The sequence below is a fragment of the Pseudopipra pipra genome, chromosome 1 (genome assembly GCF_036250125.1).
Source record: "Pseudopipra pipra isolate bDixPip1 chromosome 1, bDixPip1.hap1, whole genome shotgun sequence".
Classification (NCBI taxonomy): domain Eukaryota; kingdom Metazoa; phylum Chordata; class Aves; order Passeriformes; family Pipridae; genus Pseudopipra; species Pseudopipra pipra.
Window position 1 is genome coordinate 92,673,657 of NC_087549.1, and position 12,943 is coordinate 92,686,599.

The 12,943-nt window shown below is 37.5% G+C and overlaps 1 long non-coding RNA gene across 1 annotated transcript in view; it reads right to left on the reverse strand.

Moving 5' to 3' along the window:
• Nucleotides 1–3,505, reverse strand: part of LOC135419334 (uncharacterized) — a 39,352-nt gene extending 35,847 nt beyond the window's left edge. Inside the window, exon 1 of the long non-coding RNA XR_010432927.1 lies at nt 3,046–3,505. This is a non-coding gene — a long non-coding RNA (uncharacterized LOC135419334). The remainder of the gene's footprint in view (nt 1–3,045) is intronic.
• Between the last annotated feature and the right edge of the window lie 9,438 nt (nt 3,506–12,943).

Below are 12,943 nucleotides of genomic sequence, written 5' to 3' on the forward strand. Positions count from 1 at the left end.
GAGATAACAGGCTTGTAGGTTGTTTATTGTATAATTTATTTGCAACAAATAATTCAGGGTGTTGATCTCTTTCCCAGAACACTTTTAAAATAATGTCTATTCTGAAAGTAGCAAAACCATGAAAAGTTAAAGAACACAGATTAATAAGATACATTTTATAACAATTCTAAGAACTTGAACGTTTACTTCCAAGACAAAAAAGCAAAAAGAATAAGATGAACATAAAAAAAAATCTATTTGTAGATTCTATATTGCCCCTTCATCTAGATGACAGAGAAGTTATATTCAACACAGTGTCAGTAAACTCATAAATTTGACAAGATCATCATTACCACTGCTAAAGAAAATAACCCACTTCTCTCCATCAGTCTCAAGATTGCTGCAGGCACAAGACCACCTTCCTCCAGTAAGGTAGTTTCAGTACGTTATCAAGAGATGGTGTCAGGGAAAGTCAATAGTGAAAAATCTAAATTACTGCATCAAGTAATGCTTCACCCCTATGAATAAGATAGGTTTTTGTTGTTTTAAGGATGTATTTTTGCTACCTCCAGTTGCAACCTCCTCAAATGCCAAAGACAAATAAGAATCAAGTGTTATTGACCCTTGAATGGGAGAGTCCTTGTGAGAAATAAAAGCTTAAAGGATACAGGGCAAATGATTCAGACATGCTTTTCCATGGAATTTTTATCCCTTCAAAATTTTCCTCTTGAACCTCCAAATCTAGATATTCCTTTAGTCAATTAGCTGTCTAGAGAATGGCCACAGTTTGCTTATTTTCATCTATTTTACCATTAAGCACCTCCTTAGAAAGCTCTCCTATTTTTTTTTAAATTTGTTTTTAGATTTATAATTAACAGAGTTGCTGGAGATTCTATCTCCAGTGTCACTGAGATGGCAAAAAAAAACCCCACTTTAAAATCTGCAATATAGCCTGGACTTCAGCTTCCACTAAAACACTTTACCTCAATAAAGGAGTAAAAAAATATGGTGGAAATATGTTCTAAATCAAATCACTCTCATCTGCTTCTTTCTGTTTTTTTTAGTATCTCAATTTAAAAATTTTGTGAACTTCATGCCTGAAATTCACAGGCAGTTGGGGATAAATATTAAAGAGAACTGAACCAAACTAAAAACAAGCAGCTGCAAATGATAGAAGCAGACTGAAGACTTAATTCTGCAACGTCCTACTCAGGGAGGCAGTTCTTAATAATGTACCTTAACTTTGTGTAAAATTTTACATGAGGAGCAGCATGAAGACTCTATGCATGTTTTGCAGTACTCTGGAATTTTTTCTGGTGAAAACCAGGTATGCAAATTGTCTTTTGGATGTTTTCACCATAGCTGATAAAAGGAAATAACTTTCAAGGACAGAAATGTCAAGTAAGTGCCTGGTGCCCAATCATCTTCAAAATACTTGAGGGACCAAGGCAGGGCTATTCACCCACTGTTACATACAAGGAAGGAAGAGTGTAATCACTTTGCATAGCTTCCCTCAGGAGGTTGAGGACAAACAGAAATAAATCTGAGGTCACTGCAGGCTAACACAGCAATTACCTTAGCCTCCTTTTTCCCAAGGGTTGTCCCTTGTGCTTTTATGAGTTTCAGAAGAGTACTCAGCAGATGCTTAACTTCCAAAATAAAGGCTTATATCAAGGGTTTGTTCACATGCCAATCTGACCATTTAGAGGACAAGGACATGTAAAGCATTTCCCTGATTCAGGGTTTGGATGAATAGACAAATCTTCAGATTTTTTTTCAAGTCTCTTATTACTCTGCTCAGATACTCAGTGACTTAATTCATGTGATGTACATTACATTTAGTATTTTCTGCTCATAAGTACCTCTTCTACTTTTGGCCTAGCTTCTTCTGTTAGCCTTCTTACAGTTTCAGAAAAAAAATCTGGAAAATGTGCTCATCATCTAAAATTATTCATTTATTTAAAATTCCATTTTTCATATTTACCTCCATATTATGTCCCCTTGGAATACATGAGTCATATCCATAGCAATTAATGGCCGTAAATAATGCCACGCCATGTAAAAATATGAAGATATAAAAGCCACACATTAAAAAAACCATACTGGTGAACAGCCAGTTTGTAGTACAACATTATTGGTATTCTCAAATATCTACCTAATTCAGATTAGTAGTTTTACAAGGAATATGAGATTTTAGTCTAAATCTCCTCTAATGTTTTCTGGACCCAAGCATAATTATCTCTTATTAGACATCGTGTTGGTTTTGGACCCATATAAAGTGGTTTTTATATACAGGGAGAAATAAAATACAAAGGGAGAGAGGAAAAGGACAATTAATATGATTTATTAATATGAAATATGCATTAATCATTAGCCAGCCATTCTGCATTCATCATTTACTGGAAGACTCATCATTCAAACCATTTTTGGTGCCAATGTTAATTGCCTGATCTTGGGAATGATCCTCCTTCCCACTGAAATCAACAAGACAACAACTTTCATTAACTTTTACAGGTACGCATTTTGCCAGATATATGCCCCTTCCTGGCAGCTGAAGAGCTACTCCCTTGTCTTTCCTCCATTTCCAAATAAAACACCTCCTCGACCTCTTCTTTCTTCATTATTTTTGCAAGATGACACCCATACACTCACCTCTTTAGCAACTGTTTTAACCTACAGCAATTGTTTCAGCACTGAAGCTACTGAGAATATTGTAAGATTTTCTCTGTAAATCATTAATTGCTCTTCTGTTTTGTTTTCCCAGGTACAACCACTATAAATACAATATTTGATCTGAATACATACATTTCATGTTCGCCTTCCAGTACTTTGAATATCACCACAGAGTAAAAAATAATATATACTTTCACAAGGAAGGCTGCTCAGTAGAAGGACAGTACATCAAAGACAATACATAAAATGCATCACCTATCATAGCAGATGACATCTGCAATGTTATATCTTTATGTAAGAGAACGCTTTACCCATCAGACTGTTGATTTCAGAGGCTGAAAATATGCTGGTGCTCATATCTTACTTCTGGAATAATAGTCAACCCATTTTTACCTCCTTCAACAGATGCAGTGTGTACAGGAAAGCTCTCTTGGGAGATTGTAAATCCATAATCTTCTTGGTCCAGGCTAAATCTGGAAGTTCACAAAAGTGTGGGATTCACTGCAATCCAGAGCTTGCACTTGAGCTACTCTTTCTGTATAGTGGCTTACACAGACTTGGAAAACAACTGGACAACAGGCAGCTAGATGATGTGACTCAGATACACAAGCATATTTATTTTAAGTTATTATGCTGCATGCATCAGCAAGCAAAGCAATCACACAATTCAACTCTGCGTCACAGAGGTGGTTTTCCCTTCCCACGCACTCAGTACACATTTATCACTAAAATGGTCCCCACAACATTTTTGTCACTGAAACAGCATTAACTGAAAATTGTCACTAATTCTTTTTTCATCTTTCAGAAGAAATTTTCCCCATTATTTTATTTTAAATGTCCACATCATTTTGAAGCAATTTTCAAAAATCACTGACATTTTTATTTCACCAGAAGCAGCCTTTTCTTAGCCATCGCTAAACAAGAATATAACCCCTGCTGTTTTCTGTGAATTGGCATTTTCAAAAGTTGAAAATTATTGAAAAATTGTTTGGAGACCAGTTTTTAGTGAAACACAGCATAGAAAAGTTCACTGGAGATTTATCTGTTTCAAATGTTGTGTATTTTGTTGTTATAAAAAAAAATTCTGTACTTTCTGGTTGTCCAGTTAAATGTACAATAGTTTCTATCAAGAGCTTCTGAATGTGCTAATGGACTTCAATTCTCTTGAATTCAATGGGAGTAAAAAACTTTAGCATCTCACAAGGAGGTAACTGCCACTACATGAATGGATTTTCAAAGGACGCAGTTCCTTAAACTACCTTTGTCTTGAAAGAATTCAATTTAGTCTGCCCCAAAGCCCGTCTCATTAATACAATTCGTGTTTACAATATAGCTATATCTCCCATTGTCCAGTGCACAACTTTAAAAACCAGCTATTAAATGGCTGTCTCCTTAGTTCCCAGTCTCTTCAATTTGCAAAACTGCTTAACTGTTTATTGAAATGTCACCAGAGGACTTGATCATTGTATGTTAGGGAGTCTACCTAAAGTTATAAGAACAAACAAACAAAAATTCAGGTTTCTGATAAAAAAATAAACTGGTTATTGGTTGCACAGTCTAAGAGGTTTGAAGAATTCAAGTCAAGTTAGAAGGCTCTGGGTCTGAAACACTGACAACAATAACAAAAATCACAGAAACTGCATTGACTAAATTAATTTTCCTGTAAAAGTGTCACAGTTACAGATGGTAACAATCTGGAAATAGCTGCAAAGAGAAAATAATTACAAAGGGATGAAAACGTATTAATGCTCAACCATACTGGATGTGTAGGAAAGTATATTCTGATGTATTCCGGCTGTCCTTAATTCATCATCCGACTGTACTAAGTGCCCACTTTTACAAACAAAAACATTGTGTCAGTTGTTGAAATCCTTTATTTAGTAATCTGTGTAGGCCGAAATGTTGAAAATGGTTTCTAAATTCCTGGTTTCTGAATCTGTCTTCAAAGTTGTCTTTCTCTGTATTATCGTACAACTGCAGGCTTTAATCAAAGGTCATTAGATCTACTAATTTCCGTCAAACATCCTGACATCATTCCTTCCAAGGAAAGACCTACTATTTTAGAACTTGAAATGAAATGCCACTTAATCTCAAATTGTTCCAAAATAAAATGTCTCACCAAGGATGCAATGCAGGAAGAGCAAAACCGTGGAGTGTTCTTCAAAGTGGGTGTTAGTATGGCTTGAGAATCTGCAAAATAGCAGAGAAGATTTAGCCAAGAACCCAAACAAAGTCAAACGACCTTAAGCACCCATGATACCCGTGTCCTTTTTTAGCACAATCAAGCAGGGCTCCATGAAACACTGCTCAGCTGCTGCATAAGCTGATTAAGTACCTTGCTGTCAAAAATCACCCAGGTTGTCAGTATCCTCTGCCTCAGGTGCCCACGATTGCCCACATGGTCTAGAAATTAGCCCCAAGCCGTCTGAGAAGTCCAATCCAGCAGGTGTGCTAAAGCATCCACTGTGGATCAGGCACACCACAGAATGGAACACCACACCTCAGGAGCGCATGCCCTTGCCTGGAAGCAAACACTACCTGCTTCATACAGGTAGTTGTACAGGTAGCCTCCAGGTAATTCCATGTATTTCTCTTGGAAAAGATACTGTGTCACATTCACTCGCTTGAGATAGATCTGCAATTCTATTCACATTAAATGCAGCCTTGGAAGAAGTGTGACGAATTATGTATTTGCCCCCATTTTTAAATCACAAATGGCTGGTCTGATACATACGTGCTCGTGTGCAGGGAGGGCATCCACAATATTCTCTTTTGTAATCCCATCAAGGTACTAGGCTTAAAGAAAGTCCCTGATATTTAGGACATTTGACAGCTGCCAGTATCAGTAGAACAGGAAGAAAGGTGGCCACATATGTTGACAGGATGCACCACTCAGCAAAAATTAACAACTGCAGCTTCTCATGAGGTGACAGAGCTACTTAATGTCCCTTGTTGAGACAATGTCTTTTAAATTCCAACAAGCCCTGAACAAGGGTAAAAAAAGGTTTCCAGAAATGGAATCATACTAGTGATACTGGGGCTATTTAATATCTCTTCCTACAGATGTCTGCAAAGTGACCACAGCATAGTGCACAAAGTAACATCCAGCTGCATGGGATGGCAAAAGCAAAGAATACCACTGTATAGATCCATCTCTCTACATGTGAAAACAAAACGTGCTCAGACCATAAACTTATCTAGTTTAGGCAGTGACCCAAATAGCCTTATGGACCCACCAAGAAGAGCCTGGTCCATAAAGCTTAGCTGTAAAGCTAGGAACCACAGCAGATACATTCATTACCATTCTCAGTGGTGTTTTGACATCATCAAAAACAAAAACGATAGAACAAAACTTAATACAGGATCCAGGATTGTGGAAAACACACAGCAGAGCCCCTCAAGTGACATGGTCAAAGAAAAGCAATTCCATCCTCCATAAATAGTAGAATTTTAATTTTGTGAAGAGGTACATTAAGGGATGAAGTTGGAGCACACTTGCAGTGCATTGCATGTTTTTCAGCTGTTCAGGCATCACAGGACTCAGACAGATGTTTACACATGAAGAAGCTCAGCTTTCCTTTCAAGCAATGTACATTCAGAAGACCTGCTAAACACTGGATGCCTTTATGCCACTGCCAAGCAGTCATAATGAATGAGGCAGTTCTCAATCCCAGCTAAGATCAAAACATTATTGGTGAAGAAAAAGAAAGGTCCTTCTGTATTAAATAAACCAAAGCTTCTGCACTGCCAAACAGTCCTTTGGAAAGTTCAAGTGGAGCCTGAGAGGGACATGATAGAGAACACAATAGTCCCTCTTCTGCAGAAGCAAAAGGAGAGTGCTTTCCTTCTTTCCAGGCCTGAAAAATCAGTGTTACCCTCAGCTCCCACATTGTCTCAGCTGGTGTTATAAAAGGTTCCATCTGCTTCAGCCATGGACTCAATTATCTATTATCAATGCTTACTCTATGCAGGCACTCACACTGTTACTGAAGATTAGTGTTCATTTCTGAAACTCTGTTCAAAGGCAAAAAGTAACAAATGCTCTATTCGTAAAAGAATCCCAGTGGATACATGTCCCTACCCTCATCATTACTTAAGTTTTTCCTCCATATTATGGTGAGAAGATGAGATCATGCAAATAGATTCTTATGCTGATAGTCTAACTAGCTTTCTGAAAATCAGCAAAATGGATTACAAGCCGAATACTACTTGCATCTATGCAATGGCATAGCTGCATGGTGTTTGCTAATTTTCCCTAGGGTTTATGATCAAGCATATGCACTACTGTAAAGAATATTCACAACTTTGGTTACATTCAATTTTTCTATAAAAGTGTTTGTTTTTCTTGCATTGGACAAAAGAATTCCATTGTCAGAGGAAAGTTCTAGTTTCTGTTATTGTTACTTGGGCAGAACAGTGTGTGAGTTAATGAATCTGCCCACAAAAGCTAAACAGCCTTAGCCACTTCAAACACAAACTGTGAAGAGTTGTTATATCCTAAATTGTAGCTGCAAAAGGCTCCTTAGCATTGTTGGCCTAAACTAGGAAGCATCTTAGCTATGTAAACACTACTTCTGAAGGAGATTAACACATGGGTAACAAGTTCCTGTCATGATGAGCTCATAAATGGAGTTTTTTGTTTTCTTTCTTTTTTTTTTTTTAAAAAAAAAGGATACCAGAATATTAGTTTCAGCAAAACTAACTGTAGCTTAGGTTCCTCCTGCTATTTCCCAACTGGCACTGGGCTTCTCAGAACATCATAACTCTCTTGATATATTTTTACTCTGTTTATATATTTCCATTTCTTTTTGATCAAGAAAAAAATTATAAGTTCAGTCTTTTGCTACTAATAAAAAAGATGTTAAAAAAAAAAGTCAGCAATTGATCTCACAGTTACCTAAGGGATTTAATTGTTGATACAAAATGAACATTAAATTTACCCTTTCTTTAAGAAAAGCTTAGATTGGACATTTATGCTAGGCTTTGTAATACCTATCAAGCATACTCTTGACATCAGCAGCAATAACCATGCCAAAGTTCTACAGGCGAAATCCTTTGGTCTCTTAAGTGTGTGAATTGAGTAAGTCCCCTTTCAAATAACTTCCATCTACAAAGTTAAACCTGAAACATTACTCAGTTCCAAGTTTAAAAAATGCAAATGTGAAATTTCCAGTTATTTTTTCCATATACTCTTAATATACATATACATATAATGAATGAGGATTCATTACGTTCAGAAGAGATATTGGAAATATGGAAGGGTTTTTGAACTGAAGTGAACTAATATTATTTATGGAAAAGTAAACAACAACACATAAGACACCACTTAAGCAGCATGACAGGTCTCTAAAGCTATGGAACAACAAGGTCACTTCTTTTTAAAAAATCATACTGGTACCAAGCCGTTGATGCAATTTCAGCAACTACAGCTGAGCACTGTAAAAAAATGTACAGTGAAACTAAATGCAATGAAAAAATTCATCTCTCACATATACAGGTTAGTTCACCAAAGCAGGCTTTCCCCAGCTGCAGCTGCTGAGAATCAAAGCTTGGATTTCCCAGAAGCTGTTTCTCTAGCACAAGGCCTCTTGACCAGCAGAAACACTCACCCCACCTGTCTCATCTTGTTTTTTAAACCCAAACTAGCACAAATACACAAGCTGTTAAGTCAGGCTAACCTGCATTCTGCTGACCATCTCTTTCATGGTTTAAGTGAAAGAACTTGCTATTTTTTCCTCAAATCAGAACACAAAGAAAGGTTACACAACAAAACATGCACAACTCTATGGAACAAAGCTTAAATATGATGCTGCTGCATATGCATACAGCATATAAATAATACTGCATGTATACTGTATGCAAATGAAGATTGCTAGTAGTTAGTTTTTGCCCTTTCTTCTTCAGGGCAAGCAGAGAGCTTTCTTGATATCTATCCTTTTTCACTCAGAGCTTGTGCATGAAAGAAGGGTGAGGTGGCCTGTTCAGAAGATCCTTTTTCTTACAGTAACCCATTTCCCCAGGCCAGCTATTGACAAAAGGTTTGTCCCACATGTAGTCATGCTTTTAATACACTTGAAGAGTCAAATACAACTAATGACGATATAGAATCCTTGAGTGCAACTCGAAATGCTTGCTTAATTTCCAGTGAATTTTACAGAGTTATGACTATAGCTATTTGGAAGGAGGCTAGCTGGCACTGGATCAAGGAATGCATCAAGAGTTTCAAATGTGGAGTAAGTTTTTAACTTTTGCAAGAGTTTAGTTTCGACCTCCCAGCAGTTGCATTTAACAGATAAATTTGAAAAAGAAGAAAATAAAAGTACTTTCAAAAATACTAATACTTTTAACTACTACTTTTAAACACCCTAAAAGAAGACTTCAAAGTACAACTAAGCTTACAGTTGGGCTTTGTTTTAAACAAATAGAGAACTATAATTTGCGTGTTAAGAAAAAAAAAAAAAGAAAGCTCTGTCTCCTGAATGGATGAAGTTAATTTAACCAGGCAAGATCTAGGCAGGATTCTTTCTCCATAAACAGTGTAAACACCATACCTGTAACAGTCATTAGAATATATGTAGACATTTAAATCCTTGGATTCCATGTGCTACAAAGTTAATTTTTATAGTCATTCAAGAAGTCATAGCCATATCAACAAGTTCTGGCTATTGACTTATCTTCCGCCTGAGAAGAAAAGTTCAGCTTGAACTTTCATCATCCTCAAGATCTCTTATTCTTTTTAAAGATTACTCTCAGTCAATGTTTGTGCTCAAAAAAACCTAAACCTTTCCTCTGCTCATGGTTCCTTAATTACTCACATATTCACCTGGGATGGGGCAATGCTGGCTGTTTGTACAGACTGGGGAATGAGATGCTGGAAAGCAGTGCCATGGAAAGGGACCTGGAGGTCCTGGTTGAAGGTAAGTTGAATATGAATCAGCAGTGCCCTGGCAGCCAGGAGGGCCAACCGTGTCCTGGCGGACATCACGCAAAGCATTGCCAGCTGGACAAGGGAGGGGATTGTCCCGCTCTGCTCTGCACTGATGTGGCCTCACCTTGAATATTGTGTGCAGTTTTGGGCATTTCAATAGAAGAAAGATATTAAGCTATTAGAGAGTGTCCAAAGGAGGGCAATGAAGATGGTGAAGGGCCTTGAGAGGAAGCCATATGAGTAGGCAGCTGAGGTCACTTGGTCTGTTCAGTCTGGAGGAGACTGAGGGGAGACATCGCAGTCTACCGTTTCCTCTTGAGGGGAAAAAGAGGGTCAGGCACTGATCTCTTCTCTGTGGTGACCAGTGACAGGACCCGAGAGAATGGCTTTGAAGTTATATTGGGGGAAGTTTAGGTCAGACATTAGAAAAATGTTCTTCACTGGAACAGGCTCCCCGGGGAAGTGGTCACAGCACCAAGCCTGCCAGAGTCCAAGAAGTGTTTGAACAATACTCTTGGGCACATGGTGTGACTCTTGGGGATGGTCCTGTGCAGGGCTAAGAGTTGAACCTGATGATCCTTGTGGGTCCCTTTCAACTCAGTATATTCTGTGATTCTGTGATATTACCTTAAAATAATCTTAAAACATTTGTAATCTTCTTTAAAGCAAACCCTTTTGGGTATATGAACACAGAGAGATTTAAAGCAAGGTTTTTTTCCCAATCTATTTGTACCTGTCTTGCTAAGTACAATGCGTCAACCAAGCCCACATCCTGGATTTAAATTTATAATGCTCAGTTCACCAGAGGGATTTACCTTTGCAGGCAGGAAAGAGGCCTGGTTCAGATGCATCTTAATGCCTGAATCATTTTCAGAAAAACTGATTATGCAAATGAAGATGAATAGCATTAAGAAACATATCTTGAAGTTCTGAGTTGTAGCAGGAAAAGGTTGGTTTAGTATGTGTCCCTTTATTCATAGCTGAGCTGTATCACATACTATAGAATTGTCTACACTGGCCATTCACACGATAACAGGGCAGACCCTGCTATAGATGTGAGAGCAATTATATAGTTTCTTCCAGTTCCCTTCCCCTTTTTCCATGCTGTAAAACACCCTAAGAAAGGTTAGCATTTGTTGGATTTGGATTATACCCATAGTCTAGGGTTTTAATCTTCTGGACACTGAACACCACTCACAGTAAAACCTGTAACGTCCTCACGAAGCTGTTTACCAAGCACAGCCTCATTGAGCCAACATAATTAATGAATATTAATCCAGACAATAATTCAGCAGACAGACAGGAATGCAGTGTCAGCACCTAACAAGATGAAAATGGGATGCCTTTCTGTATGCAAAGAAGGCAAACACTTTCATATTAAAGGAATTCAAGGAAATGAAAACAGAAAAGGCTGGGGGTAGATTTGCAAACTGCAAGATTTCTATTTCTGGAAAATGTTTTTACCTTTTTAGTTTTAAAATAAGAAACTATGAGAAACTCATTAGTGTCCCAGTAAGTTTTAAAAGGTAGTAAAATGAATCTTTCTAGATTCTTTGGTCAGGCAGCAAGAAGCGATTAAGCTCCATGTTGCCCAAACAAGCAGTAGGTATCCCTAATTTCAGTTACAGCATTGAAAGGAAAACTGGGAGAACAATCCTCTTATGTCTCTGTGCTGGCTATGTCAAATCACAGGAGGGAACTAGAGATGGGGTTGTCTACCATACAGCCTCTCCAGTTCTTGCAATCTTATCTCCAGTCTCAAGGTACCTATTGAAAAGCCTGGCTTTTTGGATCTACTGCTTGGATGTGACACTTGGTTTTATTTGAAGAGTTGCAGATGACTCTTCCCAGGGAAGGGAAGAAGTAACACACACTAGGTCACAAAAACCTGCTATGAAGGTCCATATGTATCTCTCTCTGCTCTATATGGAATTGTACTGACATAAAACCAATTCAGATTTTTTTCATTATACCACTTTTCCAGAGGAAAAATAAATTGTATTTTTCATAAAAGTTGTCTGTTTTTTTACCTAAACTAACTTAATTTAGGGTTCAATTAGTCTGGTAAGTCATATATATTGTGTCTTCATAGGGAGCTATATAGCTCTTTTGAGGACAAACATAAGAGACTTCATCAGAAAACATGAGCTAAAGATATATTTTAAATACAATGCTAATTTTTCCAGAGCTATGCAAACATTAATTTGCTGAATAGATGGTTATGGGATCTGTTGGCATATTTTACTACTAACTCTCAGCAGTACAGAAGCTCCTTGAGAAGCAAAACTAATGAAAACTGGTTGTTTTCCTATCAATCAGGATTCCACAGACTATCTATGTCTAATACTGTACATGCTCAAGGCACAGATTTTCCTCCACTTTTAGGACATTGATAACAACACTCTCCTCTGCTGATCTCCACTGCCCAGTAATACGTTTATGTTGCTGCCTTTATGTTGATGTGGACATCAACAACATATCTCCTCTACTTATTTTCAGGAGTCCTGCAGTTTTGTAAGCTCTATAGGAACTAATCATCTGTAGAACTTCTGTCAAATCTGGTTAAAAATGGGGAAAGCACTGAGCAATTAAGAGCAAAAGGAAACGTGTGCAGACAAGCACAGAGCATGATCTTTTAAGCCACGTTTCCTGAGGAAAACAAGCTAAAAAAAGGAGCATGGCAGTAGTTTTTTCAAAGCTATTTCAAATAAGGAGATACATTGTGTATCCTGTTCAGCATGACTTTTAAAAACTATTGGAATGCAGTTGCATTCATAAACAGCTATTAATACTTCCCACAGTAACAACATATAGTTGCTGGTTTTCCCTGCTCCCAGCCAAACCTCATCTCTCCAAATCTAAGACAAGAGCCTACTTTGGAAACTGAACTTCAGCAATGCATGTATTCATGCAATTTGGAAAAGGACCAGCTTTATGAGAAACAAAACCAACATAAAATTCCTTTCTATCATTAGTTGCAGTTTTCCTTCACAACTAAAAAGAGCAGTAATTTTAATCTTGCAAAGATTAGGATGCAGAAGCTATCCCCCTTTTAAAAAACTTGTCAATAAGATGTTTTTATTTTCACCCTAAATTAAAGCAAATTCACCATCTCATACCTGCCTTGTAAATTTACCTCACAGAAAAATGGGAGCGGCTTGTTTTCATAGTGTTTTTGTCTTGAAAAAGTTGATCCATGCCTTTGCCATGTCAAAAATAATACATTTTTCTGTAACATCAAGGAAAGCTTCAGAAATCAGGGCATGACAAGCACAGTACAAATTTATAAGGGTGTGCCATCCACATTCTCAAGAGAGTATTGATTTGAGAGGACTTTTGCTCCTAAGTGGCAAACTTGCCATT